The sequence below is a fragment of the Callorhinchus milii genome, unplaced genomic scaffold (genome assembly GCF_018977255.1).
Source record: "Callorhinchus milii isolate IMCB2004 unplaced genomic scaffold, IMCB_Cmil_1.0 Scaffold95, whole genome shotgun sequence".
In the NCBI taxonomy this organism is placed as follows: domain Eukaryota; kingdom Metazoa; phylum Chordata; class Chondrichthyes; order Chimaeriformes; family Callorhinchidae; genus Callorhinchus; species Callorhinchus milii.
In genome coordinates this window covers 160,277-178,384 of record NW_024704836.1, presented here as the reverse complement: position 1 = coordinate 178,384, position 18,108 = coordinate 160,277, and the positions used below count along the sequence as shown (strand labels likewise).

Here is an 18,108-nt window from a genome sequence, read left to right as displayed (position 1 = left end):
GAGAGAGAGCGCATCCCAAGGCTCCAGTCAGAACGTTACCATTCAGTCACTTTATATCAGACAAAGTGGGCGGCAACAGAGTCATCACAGAGAGCCGGGCTTTACTGTACACCGCCTGATAATAACCCTCGTCATTTGACCCAAATAGAGGTCTCCAACCCCATTGCAGGATACGCAGCAAAGCGTAGTGACTGTGCGTTCCCGAGGGGCAAAACTGGCAGCCCATTGCGCCAGCGACGTCCCACAAACAGCCGTGGTCGAGTGACCGAGTTATTACCCTATTTTCTTTCTGAAGAGAAGCCGACAGCTTAACATGTGAGGTGAGCCTCTCCCCCCCCCCACTCTGTGATGCGATCCCAGAAACTCACCAGGTAAGTAAGTTGCGTGTGAACCTCAATGGTCACCAGTATTGATTGGTGTCTATTGGTGAAAGGTTACCGTCCCACAAGAACCTGTTCAGCCCTCAGTGAGTCAGCCCACTGTTCCCCTTAATCCAGCAAACACTTCATGTCCTGGTTATAGCTGAAATAGAAAAGAAGGTCCGGTAAGGTCAAGCAAAGCAGCAATGTTAGTCTTCCCCTCTACCTACTGTCTGACCGGCCTAAACTGAGGGAATCCTCCTCAGCTCCTGTTAATCCTGCAGCCAAAGCCCTATAAGTAACGGGGAGGGTGGGTCCTCGCTGGACAAGCAGCGGGAAAGCTTGGCCAGACAGCACACTCTGGGGTGTGGGTGGGACGTGGGAATCCTCAGTCGGGTTTGGATACCCTTAAGCAAACGGGGACAGGTGTCCACGCGTGTCAGACACCCGGCTGGTCACGGTGCCGGGTTTCCGTGCGTGTCAGACACCCGGCTGGTCACGGTGCCGGGTTTCCGTGCGTTGTCAGACACCCGGCTGATCGAAAACCAACCCTGGACAAGAGTCCTCTGGCCGTTAAATGCTGATAAAGCAGCAGTGAATCAGAGGTAACCGTTTCAGTCACCAACAATCAGACTGGGGCGATAACAGGCTCAACATATTTAGCCGCTAAAACTAATTCCTCCAGCGAAAACCACCACCCGCTAAAGAGTGGAGCGGACACGTGTCTCGACCTTACCTCGGTCTGATCTCTTTTGTCCTCCACAGCTCCGTAAGGTACAAGGTCCTGCGAAGAAAGATCACTTTGCCCGTTACTTAAATAATAATAATCTTTCTGAGGTTGACGCAGCGCCTGATCACGTCTCAAAAGCGCAAATTTCGCTGTGATCTCGGCTAACCTCCGTTAACTCCCCCCCCCCCCCCCCAAAACGACTCGGCTCCTGCCAACCTGCGCCTAATACTCTCCGGAATTGGGTAAGCAGGGTGCGCCCCTCCAGGGAGGGAGGAGGGAGGAGAGAGAGAGAGCGCATCCAAGGCTCCAGTCAGAACGTTACCATTCAGTCACTTTATATCAGACAAAGTGGGGGGCACAGAGTCATCACAGAGAGCCGGGCTTTACTGTACACCGCCTGATAATAACCCTCGTCATTTGACCCAAATAGAGATCTCCAACCCCATTGCAGGATACGCAGCTATTTGTCCGAAATCAAAACCTGGCAGCCCATTGCGCCCAGCGACGTCCCCACAAACAGCCGTCGGTGAGCGAGTTATTACCCCTATTTTCTTTCTGAAGGGAAGCCGACAGCTTAACATGTGAGGTGAGCCTCTCCCCCCACTCTGTGATGCGATCCCAGAAACTCACCAGGTAAGTAAGTTGCGTGTGAACCTCAATGGTCACCAGTATTGATTGGTGTCTATTGGTGAAAGGTTACCGTCCCACAAGAACCTGTTCAGCCCTCAGTGAGTCAGCCCACTGTTCCCCTTAATCCAGCAAACACTTCATGTCCTGGTTATAGCTGAAATAGAAAAGAAGGTCCGGTAAGGTCAAGCAAAGCAGCAATGTTAGTCTTCCCCTCTACCTACTGTCTGACCGGCCTAAAACTGAGGGAATCCTCCCTCAGCTCCTGTTAATCCTGCAGCCAAAGCCCTATAAGTAACGGGGAGGGTGGGTCCTCGCTGGACAAGCAGCGGGAAAGCTTGGCCAGACAGCACACTCTGGGGTGTGGGTGGGACGTGGGGAATCCTCAGTCGGGTTTGGATACCCTTAAGCAAACGGGGACAGGCGTCCACGCGTGTCAGACACCCGGCTGGTCACGGTGCCGGGTTTCCGTGCGTGTCAGACACCCGGCTGGTCACGGTGCCGGGTTTCCGTGCGTGTCAGACACCCGGCTGGTCACGGTGCCGGGTTTCCGTGCGTTGTCAGACACCCGGCTGATCGAAAACCAACCCTGGACAAGAGTCCTCTGGCCGTTAAATGCTGATAAAGCAGCAGTGAATCAGAGGTTACCGTTTCAGTCACCAACAATCAGACTGGGGCGATAACAGGCTCAACATATTTAGCCGCTAAAACTAATTCCTCCAGCGAAAACCACCACCCGCTAAAGAGTGGAGCGGACACGTGTCTCGACCTTACCTCGGTCTGATCTCTTTTGTCCTCCACAGCTCCGTAAGGTACAAGGTCCTGCGAAGAAAGATCACTTTGCCCGTTACTTAAATAATAATAATCTTTCTGAGGTTGACGCAGCGCCTGATCACGTCTCAAAAGCGCAAATTTCGCTGTGATCTCGGCTAACCTCCGTTAACTCCCCCCCCCCCCGCCAAAAAGACTCGGCTCCTGCCAACCTGCGCCTAATACTCTCCGGAATTGGGTAAGCAGGGTGCGCCCCTCCAGGGAGGGAGGGAGGAGGAGAGAGAGCGCATTCCAAGGCTCCAGTCAGAACGTTACCATTCAGTCACTTTATATCAGACAAAGTGGGCGGGAACAGAGTCATCACAGAGAGCCGGGCTTTACTGTACACCGCCTGATAATAACCCTCGTCATTTGACCCAAATAGAGGTCTCCAACCCCATTGCAGGATACGCAGCAAAGCGTAGTGACTGTGCGTTCCCGAGGGGCAAAACCTGGCAGCCCATTGCGCCCAGCGACGTCCCCACAAACAGCCGTGGGTCGAGTGACCGAGTTATTACCCCTATTTTCTTTCTGAAGGGAAGCCGACAGCTTAACATGTGAGGTGAGCCTCTCCCCCCACTCTGTGATGCGATCCCAGAAACTCACCAGGTAAGTAAGTTGCGTGTGAACCTCAATGGTCACCAGTATTGATTGGTGTCTATTGGTGAAAGGTTACCGTCCCACAAGAACCTGTTCAGCCCTCAGTGAGTCAGCCCACTGTTCCCCTTAATCCAGCAAACACTTCATGTCCTGGTTATAGCTGAAATAGAAAAGAAGGTCCGGTAAGGTCAAGCAAAGCAGCAATGTTAGTCTTCCCCTCTACCTACTGTCTGACCGGCCTAAAACTGAGGGAATCCTCCCTCAGCTCCTGTTAATCCTGCAGCCAAAGCCCTATAAGTAACGGGGAGGGTGGGTCCTCGCTGGACAAGCAGCGGGAAAGCTTGGCCAGACAGCACACTCTGGGGTGTGGGTGGGACGTGGGGAATCCTCAGTCGGGTTTGGATACCCTTAAGCAAACGGGGACAGGCGTCCACGCGTGTCAGACACCCGGCTGGTCACGGTGCCGGGTTTCCGTGCGTGTCAGACACCCGGCTGGTCACGGTGCCGGGTTTCCGTGCGTGTACACCCGGCTGGTCACGGTGCCGGGTTTCCGTGCGTTGTCAGACACCCGGCTGATCGAAAACCAACCCTGGACAAGAGTCCTCTGGCCGTTAAATGCTGATAAAGCAGCAGTGAATCAGAGGTTACCGTTTCAGTCACCAACAATCAGACTGGGGCGATAACAGGCTCAACATATTTAGCCGCTAAAACTAATTCCTCCAGCGAAAACCACCACCCGCTAAAGAGTGGAGCGGACACGTGTCTCGACCTTACCTCGGTCTGATCTCTTTTGTCCTCCACAGCTCCGTAAGGTACAAGGTCCTGCGAAGAAAGATCACTTTGCCCGTTACTTAAATAATAATAATCTTTCTGAGGTTGACGCAGCGCCTGATCACGTCTCAAAAGCGCAAATTTCGCTGTGATCTCGGCTAACCTCCGTTAACTCCCCCCCCCCCCCCCGCCAAAAAGACTCGGCTCCTGCCAACCTGCGCCTAATACTCTCCGGAATTGGGTAAGCAGGGTGCGCCCCTCCAGGGAGGGAGGGAGGAGGAGAGAGAGAGGGGCCGCATCCCAAGGCTCCAGTCAGAACGTTACCATTCAGTCACTTTATATCAGACAAAGTGGGCGGGAACAGAGTCATCACAGAGAGCCGGGCTTTACTGTACACCGCCTGATAATAACCCTCGTCATTTGACCCAAATAGAGGTCTCCAACCCCATTGCAGGTTACGCCGCAAAGCGTAGTGACTGTGCGTTCCCGAGGGGCAAAACCTGGCAGCCCATTGCGCCCAGCGACGTCCCCACAAACAGCCGTGGGTCGAGTGACCGAGTTATTACCCCTATTTTCTTTCTGAAGGGAAGCCGACAGCTTAACATGTGAGGTGAGCCTCTCCCCCCCCCACTCTGTGATGCGATCCCAGAAACTCACCAGGTAAGTAAGTTGCGTGTGAACCTCAATGGTCACCAGTATTGATTGGTGTCTATTGGTGAAAGGTTACCGTCCCACAAGAACCTGTTCAGCCCTCAGTGAGTCAGCCCACTGTTCCCCTTAATCCAGCAAACACTTCATGTCCTGGTTATAGCTGAAATAGAAAAGAAGGTCCGGTAAGGTCAAGCAAAGCAGCAATGTTAGTCTTCCCCTCTACCTACTGTCTGACCGGCCTAAAACTGAGGGAATCCTCCCTCAGCTCCTGTTAATCCTGCAGCCAAAGCCCTATAAGTAACGGGGAGGGTGGGTCCTCGCTGGACAAGCAGCGGGAAAGCTTGGCCAGACAGCACACTCTGGGGTGTGGGTGGGACGTGGGGAATCCTCAGTCGGGTTTGGAGACCCTTAAGCAAACGGGGACAGGTGTCCACGCGTGTCAGACACCCGGCTGGTCACGGTGCCGGGTTTCCGTGCGTGTCAGACACCCGGCTGGTCACGGTGCCGGGTTTCCGTGCGTGTCAGACACCCGGCTGGTCACGGTGCCGGGTTTCCGTGCGTTGTCAGACACCCGGCTGATCGAAAACCAACCCTGGACAAGAGTCCTCTGGCCGTTAAATGCTGATAAAGCAGCAGTGAATCAGAGGTTACCGTTTCAGTCACCAACAATCAGACTGGGGCGATAACAGGCTCAACATATTTAGCCGCTAAAACTAATTCCTCCAGCGAAAACCACCACCCGCTAAAGAGTGGAGCGGACACGTGTCTCGACCTTACCTCGGTCTGATCTCTTTTGTCCTCCACAGCTCCGTAAGGTACAAGGTCCTGCGAAGAAAGATCACTTTGCCCGTTACTTAAATAATAATAATCTTTCTGAGGTTGACGCAGCGCCTGATCACGTCTCAAAAGCGCAAATTTCGCTGTGATCTCGGCTAACCTCCGTTAACTCCCCCCCCCCCCGCCAAAAAGACTCGGCTCCTGCCAACCTGCGCCTAATACTCTCCGGAATTGGGTAAGCAGGGTGCGCCCCTCCAGGGAGGGAGGGAGGAGGAGAGAGAGAGAGAGAGAGCGCATCCCAAGGCTCCAGTCAGAACGTTACCATTCAGTCACTTTATATCAGACAAAGTGGGTGGGCACAGAGTCATCACAGAGAGCCGGGCTTTACTGTACACCGCCTGATAATAACCCTCGTCATTTGACCCAAATAGAGGTCTCCAACCCCATTGCAGGATACGCAGCAAAGCGTAGTGACTGTGCGTTCCCGAGGGGCAAAACCTGGCAGCCCATTGCGCCCAGCGACGTCCCCACAAACAGCCGTGGGTCGAGTGACCGAGTTATTACCCCTATTTTCTTTCTGAAGAGAAGCCGACAGCTTAACATGTGAGGTGAGCCTCTCCCCCCACTCTGTGATGCGATCCCAGAAACTCACCAGGTAAGTAAGTTGCGTGTGAACCTCAATGGTCACCAGTATTGATTGGTGTCTATTGGTGAAAGGTTACCGTCCCACAAGAACCTGTTCAGCCCTCAGTGAGTCAGCCCACTGTTCCCCTTAATCCAGCAAACACTTCATGTCCTGGTTATAGCTGAAATAGAAAAGAAGGTCCGGTAAGGTCAAGCAAAGCAGCAATGTTAGTCTTCCCCTCTACCTACTGTCTGACCGGCCTAAAACTGAGGGAATCCTCCCTCAGCTCCTGTTAATCCTGCAGCCAAAGCCCTATAAGTAACGGGGAGGGTGGGTCCTCGCTGGACAAGCAGCGGGAAAGCTTGGCCAGACAGCACACTCTGGGGTGTGGGTGGGACGTGGGGAATCCTCAGTCGGGTTTGGATACCCTTAAGCAAACGGGGACAGGCGTCCACGCGTGTCAGACACCCGGCTGGTCACGGTGCCGGGTTTCCGTGCGTGTCAGACACCCGGCTGGTCACGGTGCCGGGTTTCCGTGCGTTGTCAGACACCCGGCTGATCGAAAACCAACCCTGGACAAGAGTCCTCTGGCCGTTAAATGCTGATAAAGCAGCAGTGAATCAGAGGTTACCGTTTCAGTCACCAACAATCAGACTGGGGCGATAACAGGCTCAACATATTTAGCCGCTAAAACTAATTCCTCCAGCGAAAACCACCACCCGCTAAAGAGTGGAGCGGACACGTGTCTCGACCTTACCTCGGTCTGATCTCTTTTGTCCTCCACAGCTCCGTAAGGTACAAGGTCCTGCGAAGAAAGATCACTTTGCCCGTTACTTAAATAATAATAATCTTTCTGAGGTTGACGCAGCGCCTGATCACGTCTCAAAAGCGCAAATTTCGCTGTGATCTCGGCTAACCTCCGTTAACTCCCCCCCCCCCCCCCGCCAAAAAGACTCGGCTCCTGCCAACCTGCGCCTAATACTCTCCGGAATTGGGTAAGCAGGGTGCGCCCCTCCAGGGAGGGAGGGAGGAGAGAGAGAGAGAGCGCATCCCAAGGCTCCAGTCAGAACGTTACCATTCAGTCACTTTATATCAGACAAAGTGGGCGGGAACAGAGTCATCACAGAGAGCCGGGCTTTACTGTACACCGCCTGATAATAACCCTCGTCATTTGACCGAAATAGAGGTCTCCAACCCCATTGCAGGATACGCAGCAAAGCGTAGTGACTGTGCGTTCCCGAGGGGCAAAACCTGGCAGCCCATTGCGCCCAGCGACGTCCCCACAAACAGCCGTGGGTCGAGTGACCGAGTTATTACCCCTATTTTCTTTCTGAAGGGAAGCCGACAGCTTAACATGTGAGGTGAGCCTCTCCCCCCCCACTCTGTGATGCGATCCCAGAAACTCACCAGGTAAGTAAGTTGCGTGTGAACCTCAATGGTCACCAGTATTGATTGGTGTCTATTGGTGAAAGGTTACCGTCCCACAAGAACCTGTTCAGCCCTCAGTGAGTCAGCCCACTGTTCCCCTTAATCCAGCAAACACTTCATGTCCTGGTTATAGCTGAAATAGAAAAGAAGGTCCGGTAAGGTCAAGCAAAGCAGCAATGTTAGTCTTCCCCTCTACCTACTGTCTGACCGGCCTAAAACTGAGGGAATCCTCCCTCAGCTCCTGTTAATCCTGCAGCCAAAGCCCTATAAGTAACGGGGAGGGTGGGTCCTCGCTGGACAAGCAGCGGGAAAGCTTGGCCAGACAGCACACTCTGGGGTGTGGGTGGGACGTGGGGAATCCTCAGTCGGGTTTGGATACCCTTAAGCAAACGGGGACAGGCGTCCACGCGTGTCAGACACCCGGCTGGTCACGGTGCCGGGTTTCCGTGCGTGTCAGACACCCGGCTGGTCACGGTGCCGGGTTTCCGTGCGTGTCAGACACCCGGCTGGTCACGGTGCCGGGTTTCCGTGCGTTGTCAGACACCCGGCTGATCGAAAACCAACCCTGGACAAGAGTCCTCTGGCCGTTAAATGCTGATAAAGCAGCAGTGAATCAGAGGTTACCGTTTCAGTCACCAACAATCAGACTGGGGCGATAACAGGCTCAACATATTTAGCCGCTAAAACTAATTCCTCCAGCGAAAACCACCACCCGCTAAAGAGTGGAGCGGACACGTGTCTCGACCTTACCTCGGTCTGATCTCTTTTGTCCTCCACAGCTCCGTAAGGTACAAGGTCCTGCGAAGAAAGATCACTTTGCCCGTTACTTAAATAATAATAATCTTTCTGAGGTTGACGCAGCGCCTGATCACGTCTCAAAAGCGCAAATTTCGCTGTGATCTCGGCTAACCTCCGTTAACTCCCCCCCCCCCCCGCCAAAAAGACTCGGCTCCTGCCAACCTGCGCCTAATACTCTCCGGAATTGGGTAAGCAGGGTGCGCCCCTCCAGGGAGGGAGGGAGGAGAGAGAGAGAGAGCGCATCCCAAGGCTCCAGTCAGAACGTTACCATTCAGTCACTTTATATCAGACAAAGTGGGCGGGAACAGAGTCATCACAGAGAGCCGGGCTTTACTGTACACCGCCTGATAATAACCCTCGTCATTTGACCCAAATAGAGGTCTCCAACCCCATTGCAGGATACGCAGCAAAGCGTAGTGACTGTGCGTTCCCGAGGGGCAAAACCTGGCAGCCCATTGCGCCCAGCGACGTCCCCACAAACAGCCTTGGGTCGAGTGACCGAGTTATTACCCCTATTTTCTTTCTGAAGGGAAGCCGACAGCTTAACATGTGAGGTGAGCCTCTCCCCCCCCACTCTGTGATGCGATCCCAGAAACTCACCAGGTAAGTAAGTTGCGTGTGAACCTCAATGGTCACCAGTATTGATTGGTGTCTATTGGTGAAAGGTTACCGTCCCACAAGAACCTGTTCAGCCCTCAGTGAGTCAGCCCACTGTTCCCCTTAATCCAGCAAACACTTCATGTCCTGGTTATAGCTGAAATAGAAAAGAAGGTCCGGTAAGGTCAAGCAAAGCAGCAATGTTAGTCTTCCCCTCTACCTACTGTCTGACCGGCCTAAAACTGAGGGAATCCTCCCTCAGCTCCTGTTAATCCTGCAGCCAAAGCCCTATAAGTAACGGGGAGGGTGGGTCCTCGCTGGACAAGCAGCGGGAAAGCTTGGCCAGACAGCACACTCTGGGGTGTGGGTGGGACGTGGGGAATCCTCAGTCGGGTTTGGAGACCCTTAAGCAAACGGGGACAGGCGTCCACGCGTGTCAGACACCCGGCTGGTCACGGTGCCGGGTTTCCGTGCGTGTCAGACACCCGGCTGGTCACGGTGCCGGGTTTCCGTGCGTTGTCAGACACCCGGCTGATCGAAAACCAACCCTGGACAAGAGTCCTCTGGCCGTTAAATGCTGATAAAGCAGCAGTGAATCAGAGGTTACCGTTTCAGTCACCAACAATCAGACTGGGGCGATAACAGGCTCAACATATTTAGCCGCTAAAACTAATTCCTCCAGCGAAAACCACCACCCGCTAAAGAGTGGAGCGGACACGTGTCTCGACCTTACCTCGGTCTGATCTCTTTTGTCCTCCACAGCTCCGTAAGGTACAAGGTCCTGCGAAGAAAGATCACTTTGCCCGTTACTTAAATAATAATAATCTTTCTGAGGTTGACGCAGCGCCTGATCACGTCTCAAAAGCGCAAATTTCGCTGTGATCTCGACTAACCTCCGTTAACTCCCCCCCCCCCGCCAAAAAGACTCGGCTCCTGCCAACCTGCGCCTAATACTCTCCGGAATTGGGTAAGCAGGGTGCGCCCCTCCAGGGAGGGAGGGAGGAGGAGAGAGAGAGAGCGCATCCCAAGGCTCCAGTCAGAACGTTACCATTCAGTCACTTTATATCAGACAAAGTGGGCGGGAACAGAGTCATCACAGAGAGCCGGGCTTTACTGTACACCGCCTGATAATAACCCTCGTCATTTGACCCAAATAGAGGTCTCCAACCCCATTGCAGGATACGCAGCAAAGCGTAGTGACTGTGCGTTCCCGAGGGGCAAAACCTGGCAGCCCATTGCGCCCAGCGACGTCCCCACAAACAGCCGTGGGTCGAGTGACCGAGTTATTACCCCTATTTTCTTTCTGAAGGGAAGCCGACAGCTTAACATGTGAGGTGAGCCTCCCCCCCCCACTCTGTGATGCGATCCCAGAAACTCACCAGGTAAGTAAGTTGCGTGTGAACCTCAATGGTCACCAGTATTGATTGGTGTCTATTGGTGAAAGGTTACCGTCCCACAAGAACCTGTTCAGCCCTCAGTGAGTCAGCCCACTGTTCCCCTTAATCCAGCAAACACTTCATGTCCTGGTTATAGCTGAAATAGAAAAGAAGGTCCGGTAAGGTCAAGCAAAGCAGCAATGTTAGTCTTCCCCTCTACCTACTGTCTGACCGGCCTAAAACTGAGGGAATCCTCCCTCAGCTCCTGTTAATCCTGCAGCCAAAGCCCTATAAGTAACGGGGAGGGTGGGTCCTCGCTGGACAAGCAGCGGGAAAGCTTGGCCAGACAGCACACTCTGGGGTGTGGGTGGGACGTGGGGAATCCTCAGTCGGGTTTGGATACCCTTAAGCAAACGGGGACAGGCGTCCACGCGTGTCAGACACCCGGCTGGTCACGGTGCCGGGTTTCCGTGCGTGTCAGACACCCGGCTGGTCACGGTGCCGGGTTTCCGTGCGTGTCAGACACCCGGCTGGTCACGGTGCCGGGTTTCCGTGCGTGTCAGACACCCGGCTGATCGAAAACCAACCCTGGACAAGAGTCCTCTGGCCGTTAAATGCTGATAAAGCAGCAGTGAATCAGAGGTTACCGTTTCAGTCACCAACAATCAGACTGGGGCGATAACAGGCTCAACATATTTAGCCGCTAAAACTAATTCCTCCAGCGAAAACCACCACCCGCTAAAGAGTGGAGCGGACACGTGTCTCGACCTTACCTCGGTCTGATCTCTTTTGTCCTCCACAGCTCCGTAAGGTACAAGGTCCTGCGAAGAAAGATCACTTTGCCCGTTACTTAAATAATAATAATCTTTCTGAGGTTGACGCAGCGCCTGATCACGTCTCAAAAGCGCAAATTTCGCTGTGATCTCGGCTAACCTCCGTTAACTCCCCCCCCCTCCCCGCCAAAAAGACTCGGCTCCTGCCAACCTGCGCCTAATACTCTCCGGAATTGGGTAAGCAGGGTGCGCCCCTCCAGGGAGGGAGGGAGGAGGAGAGAGAGAGGGGGCGCATCCCAAGGCTCCAGTCAGAACGTTACCATTCAGTCACTTTATATCAGACAAAGTGGGCGGGAACAGAGTCATCACAGAGAGCCGGGCTTTACTGTACACCGCCTGATAATAACCCTCGTCATTCCCCCTATTTTCTTTCTGAAGGGAAGCCGATAGCTTAACATGTGAGGTGAGCCTCTCCCCCCACTCTGTGATGCGATCCCAGAAACTCACCAGGTAAGTAAGTTGCGTGTGAACCTCAATGGTCACCAGTATTGATTGGTGTCTATTGGTGAAAGGTTACCGTCCCACAAGAACCTGTTCAGCCCTCAGTGAGTCAGCCCACTGTTCCCCTTAATCCAGCAAACACTTCATGTCCTGGTTATAGCTGAAATAGAAAAGAAGGTCCGGTAAGGTCAAGCAAAGCAGCAATGTTAGTCTTCCCCTCTACCTACTGTCTGACCGGCCTAAAACTGAGGGAATCCTCCCTCAGCTCCTGTTAATCCTGCAGCCAAAGCCCTATAAGTAACGGGGAGGGTGGGTCCTCGCTGGACAAGCAGCGGGAAAGCTTGGCCAGACAGCACACTCTGGGGTGTGGGTGGGACGTGGGGAATCCTCAGTCGGGTTTGGAGACCCTTAAGCAAACGGGGACAGGCGTCCACGCGTGTCAGACACCCGGCTGGTCACGGTGCCGGGTTTCCGTGCGTGTCAGACACCCGGCTGGTCACGGTGCCGGGTTTCCGTGCGTGTCAGACACCCGGCTGGTCACGGTGCCGGGTTTCCGTGCGTGTCAGACACCCGGCTGGTCACGGTGCCGGGTTTCCGTGCGTTGTCAGACACCCGGCTGATCGAAAACCAACCCTGGACAAGAGTCCTCTGGCCGTTAAATGCTGATAAAGCAGCAGTGAATCAGAGGTTACCGTTTCAGTCACCAACAATCAGACTGGGGCGATAACAGGCTCAACATATTTAGCCGCTAAAACTAATTCCTCCAGCGAAAACCACCACCCGCTAAAGAGTGGAGCGGACACGTGTCTCGACCTTACCTCGGTCTGATCTCTTTTGTCCTCCACAGCTCCGTAAGGTACAAGGTCCTGCGAAGAAAGATCACTTTGCCCGTTACTTAAATAATAATAATCTTTCTGAGGTTGACGCAGCGCCTGATCACGTCTCAAAAGCGCAAATTTCGCTGTGATCTCGGCTAACCTCCGTTAACTCCCCCCCCCCCCCGCCAAAAAGACTCGGCTCCTGCCAACCTGCGCCTAATACTCTCCGGAATTGGGTAAGCAGGGTGCGCCCCTCCAGGGAGGGAGGGAGGAGGAGAGAGAGAGAGAGAGAGCGCATCCCAAGGCTCCAGTCAGAACGTTACCATTCAGTCACTTTATATCAGACAAAGTGGGCGGGAACAGAGTCATCACAGAGAGCCGGGCTTTACTGTACACCGCCTGATAATAACCCTCGTCATTTGACCCAAATAGAGGTCTCCAACCCCATTGCAGGATACGCAGCAAAGCGTAGTGACTGTGCGTTCCCGAGGGGCAAAACCTGGCAGCCCATTGCGCCCAGCGACGTCCCCACAAACAGCCGTGGGTCGAGTGACCGAGTTATTACCCCTATTTTCTTTCTGAAGGGAAGCCGACAGCTTAACATGTGAGGTGAGCCTCCCCCCCCCACTCTGTGATGCGATCCCAGAAACTCACCAGGTAAGTAAGTTGCGTGTGAACCTCAATGGTCACCAGTATTGATTGGTGTCTATTGGTGAAAGGTTACCGTCCCACAAGAACCTGTTCAGCCCTCAGTGAGTCAGCCCACTGTTCCCCTTAATCCAGCAAACACTTCATGTCCTGGTTATAGCTGAAATAGAAAAGAAGGTCCGGTAAGGTCAAGCAAAGCAGCAATGTTAGTCTTCCCCTCTACCTACTGTCTGACCGGCCTAAAACTGAGGGAATCCTCCCTCAGCTCCTGTTAATCCTGCAGCCAAAGCCCTATAAGTAACGGGGAGGGTGGGTCCTCGCTGGACAAGCAGCGGGAAAGCTTGGCCAGACAGCACACTCTGGGGTGTGGGTGGGACGTGGGGAATCCTCAGTCGGGTTTGGATACCCTTAAGCAAACGGGGACAGGCGTCCACGCGTGTCAGACACCGGGGCTGGTCACGGTGCCGGGTTTCCGTGCGTGTCAGACACCCGGCTGGTCACGGTGCCGGGTTTCCGTGCGTGTCAGACACCCGGCTGATCGAAAACCAACCCTGGACAAGAGTCCTCTGGCCGTTAAATGCTGATAAAGCAGCAGTGAATCAGAGGTTACCGTTTCAGTCACCAACAATCAGACTGGGGCGATAACAGGCTCAACATATTTAGCCGCTAAAACTAATTCCTCCAGCGAAAACCACCACCCGCTAAAGAGTGGAGCGGACACGTGTCTCGACCTTACCTCGGTCTGATCTCTTTTGTCCTCCACAGCTCCGTAAGGTACAAGGTCCTGCGAAGAAAGATCACTTTGCCCGTTACTTAAATAATAATAATCTTTCTGAGGTTGACGCAGCGCCTGATCACGTCTCAAAAGCGCAAATTTCGCTGTGATCTCGGCTAACCTCCGTTAACTCCCCCCCCCCCCGCCAAAAAGACTCGGCTCCTGCCAACCTGCGCCTAATACTCTCCGGAATTGGGTAAGCAGGGTGCGCCCCTCCAGGGAGGGAGGGAGGAGGAGAGAGAGAGAGAGAGCGCATCCCAAGGCTCCAGTCAGAACGTTACCATTCAGTCACTTTATATCAGACAAAGTGGGCGGGAACAGAGTCATCACAGAGAGCCGGGCTTTACTGTACACCGCCTGATAATAACCCTCGTCATTTGACCGAAATAGAGGTCTCCAACCCCATTGCAGGATACGCAGCAAAGCGTAGTGACTGTGCGTTCCCGAGGGGCAAAACCTGGCAGCCCATTGCGCCCAGCGACGTCCCCACAAACAGCCGTGGGTCGAGTGACCGAGTTATTACCCCTATTTTCTTTCTGAAGGGAAGCCGACAGCTTAACATGTGAGGTGAGCCTCTCCCCCCACTCTGTGATGCGATCCCAGAAACTCACCAGGTAAGTAAGTTGCGTGTGAACCTCAATGGTCACCAGTATTGATTGGTGTCTATTGGTGAAAGGTTACCGTCCCACAAGAACCTGTTCAGCCCTCAGTGAGTCAGCCCACTGTTCCCCTTAATCCAGCAAACACTTCATGTCCTGGTTATAGCTGAAATAGAAAAGAAGGTCCGGTAAGGTCAAGCAAAGCAGCAATGTTAGTCTTCCCCTCTACCTACTGTCTGACCGGCCTAAAACTGAGGGAATCCTCCCTCAGCTCCTGTTAATCCTGCAGCCAAAGCCCTATAAGTAACGGGGAGGGTGGGTCCTCGCTGGACAAGCAGCGGGAAAGCTTGGCCAGACAGCACACTCTGGGGTGTGGGTGGGACGTGGGGAATCCTCAGTCGGGTTTGGATACCCTTAAGCAAACGGGGACAGGCGTCCACGCGTGTCAGACACCCGGCTGGTCACGGTGCCGGGTTTCCGTGCGTGTCAGACACCCGGCTGGTCACGGTGCCGGGTTTCCGTGCGTGTCAGACACCCGGCTGGTCACGGTGCCGGGTTTCCGTGCGTTGTCAGACACCCGGCTGATCGAAAACCAACCCTGGACAAGAGTCCTCTGGCCGTTAAATGCTGATAAAGCAGCAGTGAATCAGAGGTAACCGTTTCAGTCACCAACAATCAGACTGGGGCGATAACAGGCTCAACATATTTAGCCGCTAAAACTAATTCCTCCAGCGAAAACCACCACCCGCTAAAGAGTGGAGCGGACACGTGTCTCGACCTTACCTCGGTCTGATCTCTTTTGTCCTCCACAGCTCCGTAAGGTACAAGGTCCTGCGAAGAAAGATCACTTTGCCCGTTACTTAAATAATAATAATCTTTCTGAGGTTGACGCAGCGCCTGATCACGTCTCAAAAGCGCAAATTTCGCTGTGATCTCGACTAACCTCCGTTAACTCCACCCCACCCCCCCCCCGCCAAAAAGACTCGGCTCCTGCCAACCTGCGCCTAATACTCTCCGGAATTGGGTAAGCAGGGTGCGCCCCTCCAGGGAGGGAGGGAGGAGAGAGAGAGAGAGCGCATCCCAAGGCTCCAGTCAGAACGTTACCATTCAGTCACTTTATATCAGACAAAGTGGGTGGGCACAGAGTCATCACAGAGAGCCGGGCTTTACTGTACACCGCCTGATAATAACCCTCGTCATTCCCCCTATTTTCTTTCTGAAGGGAAGCCGACAGCTTAACATATGAGGTGAGCCTCTCCCCCCCCCACTCTGTGATGCGATCCCAGAAACTCACCAGGTAAGTCAGTTGCGTGTGAACCTCAATGGTCACAAGTATTGATTGGTGTCTATTGGTGAAAGGTTACCGTCCCACAAGAACCTGTTCAGCCCTCAGTGAGTCAGCCCACTGTTCCCCTTAATCCAGCAAACACTTCATGTCCTGGTAAAAGCTGAAATAGAAAAGAAGGTCCGGTAAGGTCAAGCAAAGCAGCAATGTTAGTCTTCCCCTCTACCTACTGTCTGACCGGCCTAAAACTGAGGGAATCCTCCCTCAGCTCCTGTTAATCCTGCAGCCAAAGCCCTATAAGTAACGGGGAGGGTGGGTCCTCGCTGGACAAGCAGCGGGAAAGCTTGGCCAGACAGCACACTCTGGGGTGTGGGTGGGACGTGGGGAATCCTCAGTCGGGTTTGGAGACCCTTAAGCAAACGGGGACAGGTGTCCACGCGTGTCAGACACCCGGCTGGTCACGGTGCCGGGTTTCCGTGCGTGTCAAACACCCGGCTGGTCACGGTGCCGGGTTTCCGTGCGTGTCAGACACCCGGCTGGTCACGGCGCCGGGTTTCCGTGCGTTGTCAGACACCCGGCTGATCGAAAACCAACCCTGGACAAGAGTCCTCTGGCCGTTAAATGCTGATAAAGCAGCAGTGAATCAGAGGTTACCGTTTCAGTCACCAACAATCAGACTGGGGCGATAACAGGCTCAACATATTTAGCCGCTAAAACTAATTCCTCCAGCGAAAACCACCACCCGCTAAAGAGTGGAGCGGACACGTGTCTCGACCTTACCTCGGTCTGATCTCTTTTGTCCTCCACAGCTCCGTAAGGTACAAGGTCCTGCGAAGAAAGATCACTTTGCCCGTTACTTAAATAATAATAATCTTTCTGAGGTTGACGCAGCGCCTGATCACGTCTCAAAAGCGCAAATTTCGCTGTGATCTCGACTAACCTCCGTTAACTCCCCCCCCCCGCCAAAAAGACTCGGCTCCTGCCAACCTGCGCCTAATACTCTCCGGAATTGGGTAAGCAGGGTGCGCCCCTCCAGGGAGGGAGGGAGGAGGAGAGAGAGAGAGAGCGCATTCCAAGGCTCCAGTCAGAACGTTACCATTCAGTCACTTTATATCAGACAAAGTGGGCGGGAACAGAGTCATCACAGAGAGCCGGGCTTTACTGTACACCGCCTGATAATAACCCTCGTCATTTGACCCAAATAGAGGTCTCCAACCCCATTGCAGGATACGCAGCAAAGCGTAGTGACTGTGCGTTCCCGAGGGGCAAAACCTGGCAGCCCATTGCGCCCAGCGACGTCCCCACAAACAGCCGTGGGTCGAGTGACCGAGTTATTACCCCTATTTTCTTTCTGAAGGGAAGCCGACAGCTTAACATATGAGGTGAGCCTCTCCCCCACCCCCACTCTGTGATGCGATCCCAGAAACTCACCAGGTAAGTAAGTTGCGTGTGAACCTCAATGGTCACCAGTATTGATTGGTGTCTATTGGTGAAAGGTTACCGTCCCACAAGAACCTGTTCAGCCCTCAGTGAGTCAGCCCACTGTTCCCCTTAATCCAGCAAACACTTCATGTCCTGGTTATAGCTGAAATAGAAAAGAAGGTCCGGTAAGGTCAAGCAAAGCAGCAATGTTAGTCTTCCCCTCTACCTCCTGTCTGACCGGCCTAAAACTGAGGGAATCCTCCCTCAGCTCCTGTTAATCCTGCAGCCAAAGCCCTATAAGTAACGGGGAGGGTGGGTCCTCGCTGGACAAGCAGCGGGAAAGCTTGGCCAGACAGCACACTCTGGGGTGTGGGTGGGACGTGGGGAATCCTCAGTCGGGTTTGGATACCCTTAAGCAAACGGGGACAGGCGTCCACGCGTGTCAGACACCCGGCTGGTCACGGTGCCGGGTTTCCGTGCGTGTCAGACACCCGGCTGGTCACGGTGCCGGGTTTCCGTGCGTGTCAGACACCCGGCTGGTCACGGTGCCGGGTTTCCGTGCGTGGTCAGACACCCGGCTGATCGAAAACCAACCCTGGACAAGAGTCCTCTGGCCGTTAAATGCTGATAAAGCAGCAGTGAATCAGAGGTTACCGTTTCAGTCACCAACAATCAGACTGGGGCGATAACAGGCTCAACATATTTAGCCGCTAAAACTAATTCCTCCAGCGAAAACCACCACCCCCTAAAGAGTGGAGCGGACACGTGTCTCGACCTTACCTCGGTCTGATCTCTTTTGTCCTCCACAGCTCCGTAAGGTACAAGGTCCTGCGGAGAAAGTTCACTTTGCCCGTTACTTAAATAATAATAATCTTTCTGAGTTTGACCCAGCGCCTGATCATGTCTAATTTCGCCGCGATCTCGGCTAACCTCTGTTAACCCCGCCCGCCAAAAAGTCTCGGCTCTTGCCAACCTGCGCCTAATACTTGGGTAAGCAGGGTGCGCCCCTCCAGGGAGAGAGGAGAGAAAGAGAGAGCGCATTCCAAGGCTCCAGTCAGAACGTTACCAATCAGTCACTTTATTTCAGACAGAGTGGGGCGGTAACAGTGTCATTACAAGAAGTCGGGCTTTACTGTAG

General features: G+C 53.8%; 1 long non-coding RNA gene and 13 other non-coding genes across 15 annotated transcripts; all 14 read right to left on the bottom strand.

Moving 5' to 3' along the window:
- Window positions 1-413: 413 nt before the first annotated feature.
- On the bottom strand, window positions 414-17,834 carry LOC103173741. Of its 2 annotated transcripts, XR_006085956.1 has the most exons (26): window positions 17,751-17,834; window positions 16,980-17,133; window positions 16,329-16,376; window positions 15,558-15,711; window positions 15,047-15,094; window positions 14,276-14,429; window positions 13,626-13,673; window positions 12,896-13,049; window positions 12,242-12,289; window positions 11,430-11,583; window positions 10,923-10,970; window positions 10,153-10,306; window positions 9,507-9,554; window positions 8,777-8,930; window positions 8,129-8,176; window positions 7,358-7,511; window positions 6,708-6,755; window positions 5,978-6,131; window positions 5,326-5,373; window positions 4,555-4,708; window positions 3,901-3,948; window positions 3,133-3,286; window positions 2,491-2,538; window positions 1,720-1,873; window positions 1,096-1,143; window positions 414-522 (listed from the first exon to the last, which is right to left on the bottom strand). It is a non-coding gene; the product is annotated as an uncharacterized LOC103173741 (long non-coding RNA). The 2 variants fall into 2 exon arrangements; XR_006085957.1 differs by lacking the exons at window positions 15,047-15,094; window positions 15,558-15,711.
- Window positions 955-1,022, bottom strand: LOC121851731. The gene has a single exon (XR_006085969.1). It is a non-coding gene; the product is annotated as a small nucleolar RNA SNORD31 (small nucleolar RNA).
- LOC121851729 lies at window positions 2,350-2,417 on the bottom strand. The gene has a single exon (XR_006085967.1). It is a non-coding gene; the product is annotated as a small nucleolar RNA SNORD31 (small nucleolar RNA).
- LOC121851728 lies at window positions 3,760-3,827 on the bottom strand. The gene has a single exon (XR_006085966.1). It is a non-coding gene; the product is annotated as a small nucleolar RNA SNORD31 (small nucleolar RNA).
- LOC121851727 lies at window positions 5,185-5,252 on the bottom strand. Its single transcript, XR_006085965.1, has one exon. It is a non-coding gene; the product is annotated as a small nucleolar RNA SNORD31 (small nucleolar RNA).
- On the bottom strand, window positions 6,567-6,634 carry LOC121851726. The gene has a single exon (XR_006085964.1). It is a non-coding gene; the product is annotated as a small nucleolar RNA SNORD31 (small nucleolar RNA).
- Window positions 7,988-8,055, bottom strand: LOC121851725. The gene has a single exon (XR_006085963.1). It is a non-coding gene; the product is annotated as a small nucleolar RNA SNORD31 (small nucleolar RNA).
- LOC121851724 lies at window positions 9,366-9,433 on the bottom strand. The gene has a single exon (XR_006085962.1). It is a non-coding gene; the product is annotated as a small nucleolar RNA SNORD31 (small nucleolar RNA).
- Window positions 10,782-10,849, bottom strand: LOC121851723. Its single transcript, XR_006085961.1, has one exon. It is a non-coding gene; the product is annotated as a small nucleolar RNA SNORD31 (small nucleolar RNA).
- Window positions 12,101-12,168, bottom strand: LOC121851736. Its single transcript, XR_006085974.1, has one exon. It is a non-coding gene; the product is annotated as a small nucleolar RNA SNORD31 (small nucleolar RNA).
- LOC121851735 lies at window positions 13,485-13,552 on the bottom strand. The gene has a single exon (XR_006085973.1). It is a non-coding gene; the product is annotated as a small nucleolar RNA SNORD31 (small nucleolar RNA).
- Window positions 14,906-14,973, bottom strand: LOC121851730. Its single transcript, XR_006085968.1, has one exon. It is a non-coding gene; the product is annotated as a small nucleolar RNA SNORD31 (small nucleolar RNA).
- On the bottom strand, window positions 16,188-16,255 carry LOC121851734. The gene has a single exon (XR_006085972.1). It is a non-coding gene; the product is annotated as a small nucleolar RNA SNORD31 (small nucleolar RNA).
- LOC121851733 lies at window positions 17,610-17,677 on the bottom strand. Its single transcript, XR_006085971.1, has one exon. It is a non-coding gene; the product is annotated as a small nucleolar RNA SNORD31 (small nucleolar RNA).
- Window positions 17,835-18,108: the final 274 nt, after the last annotated feature.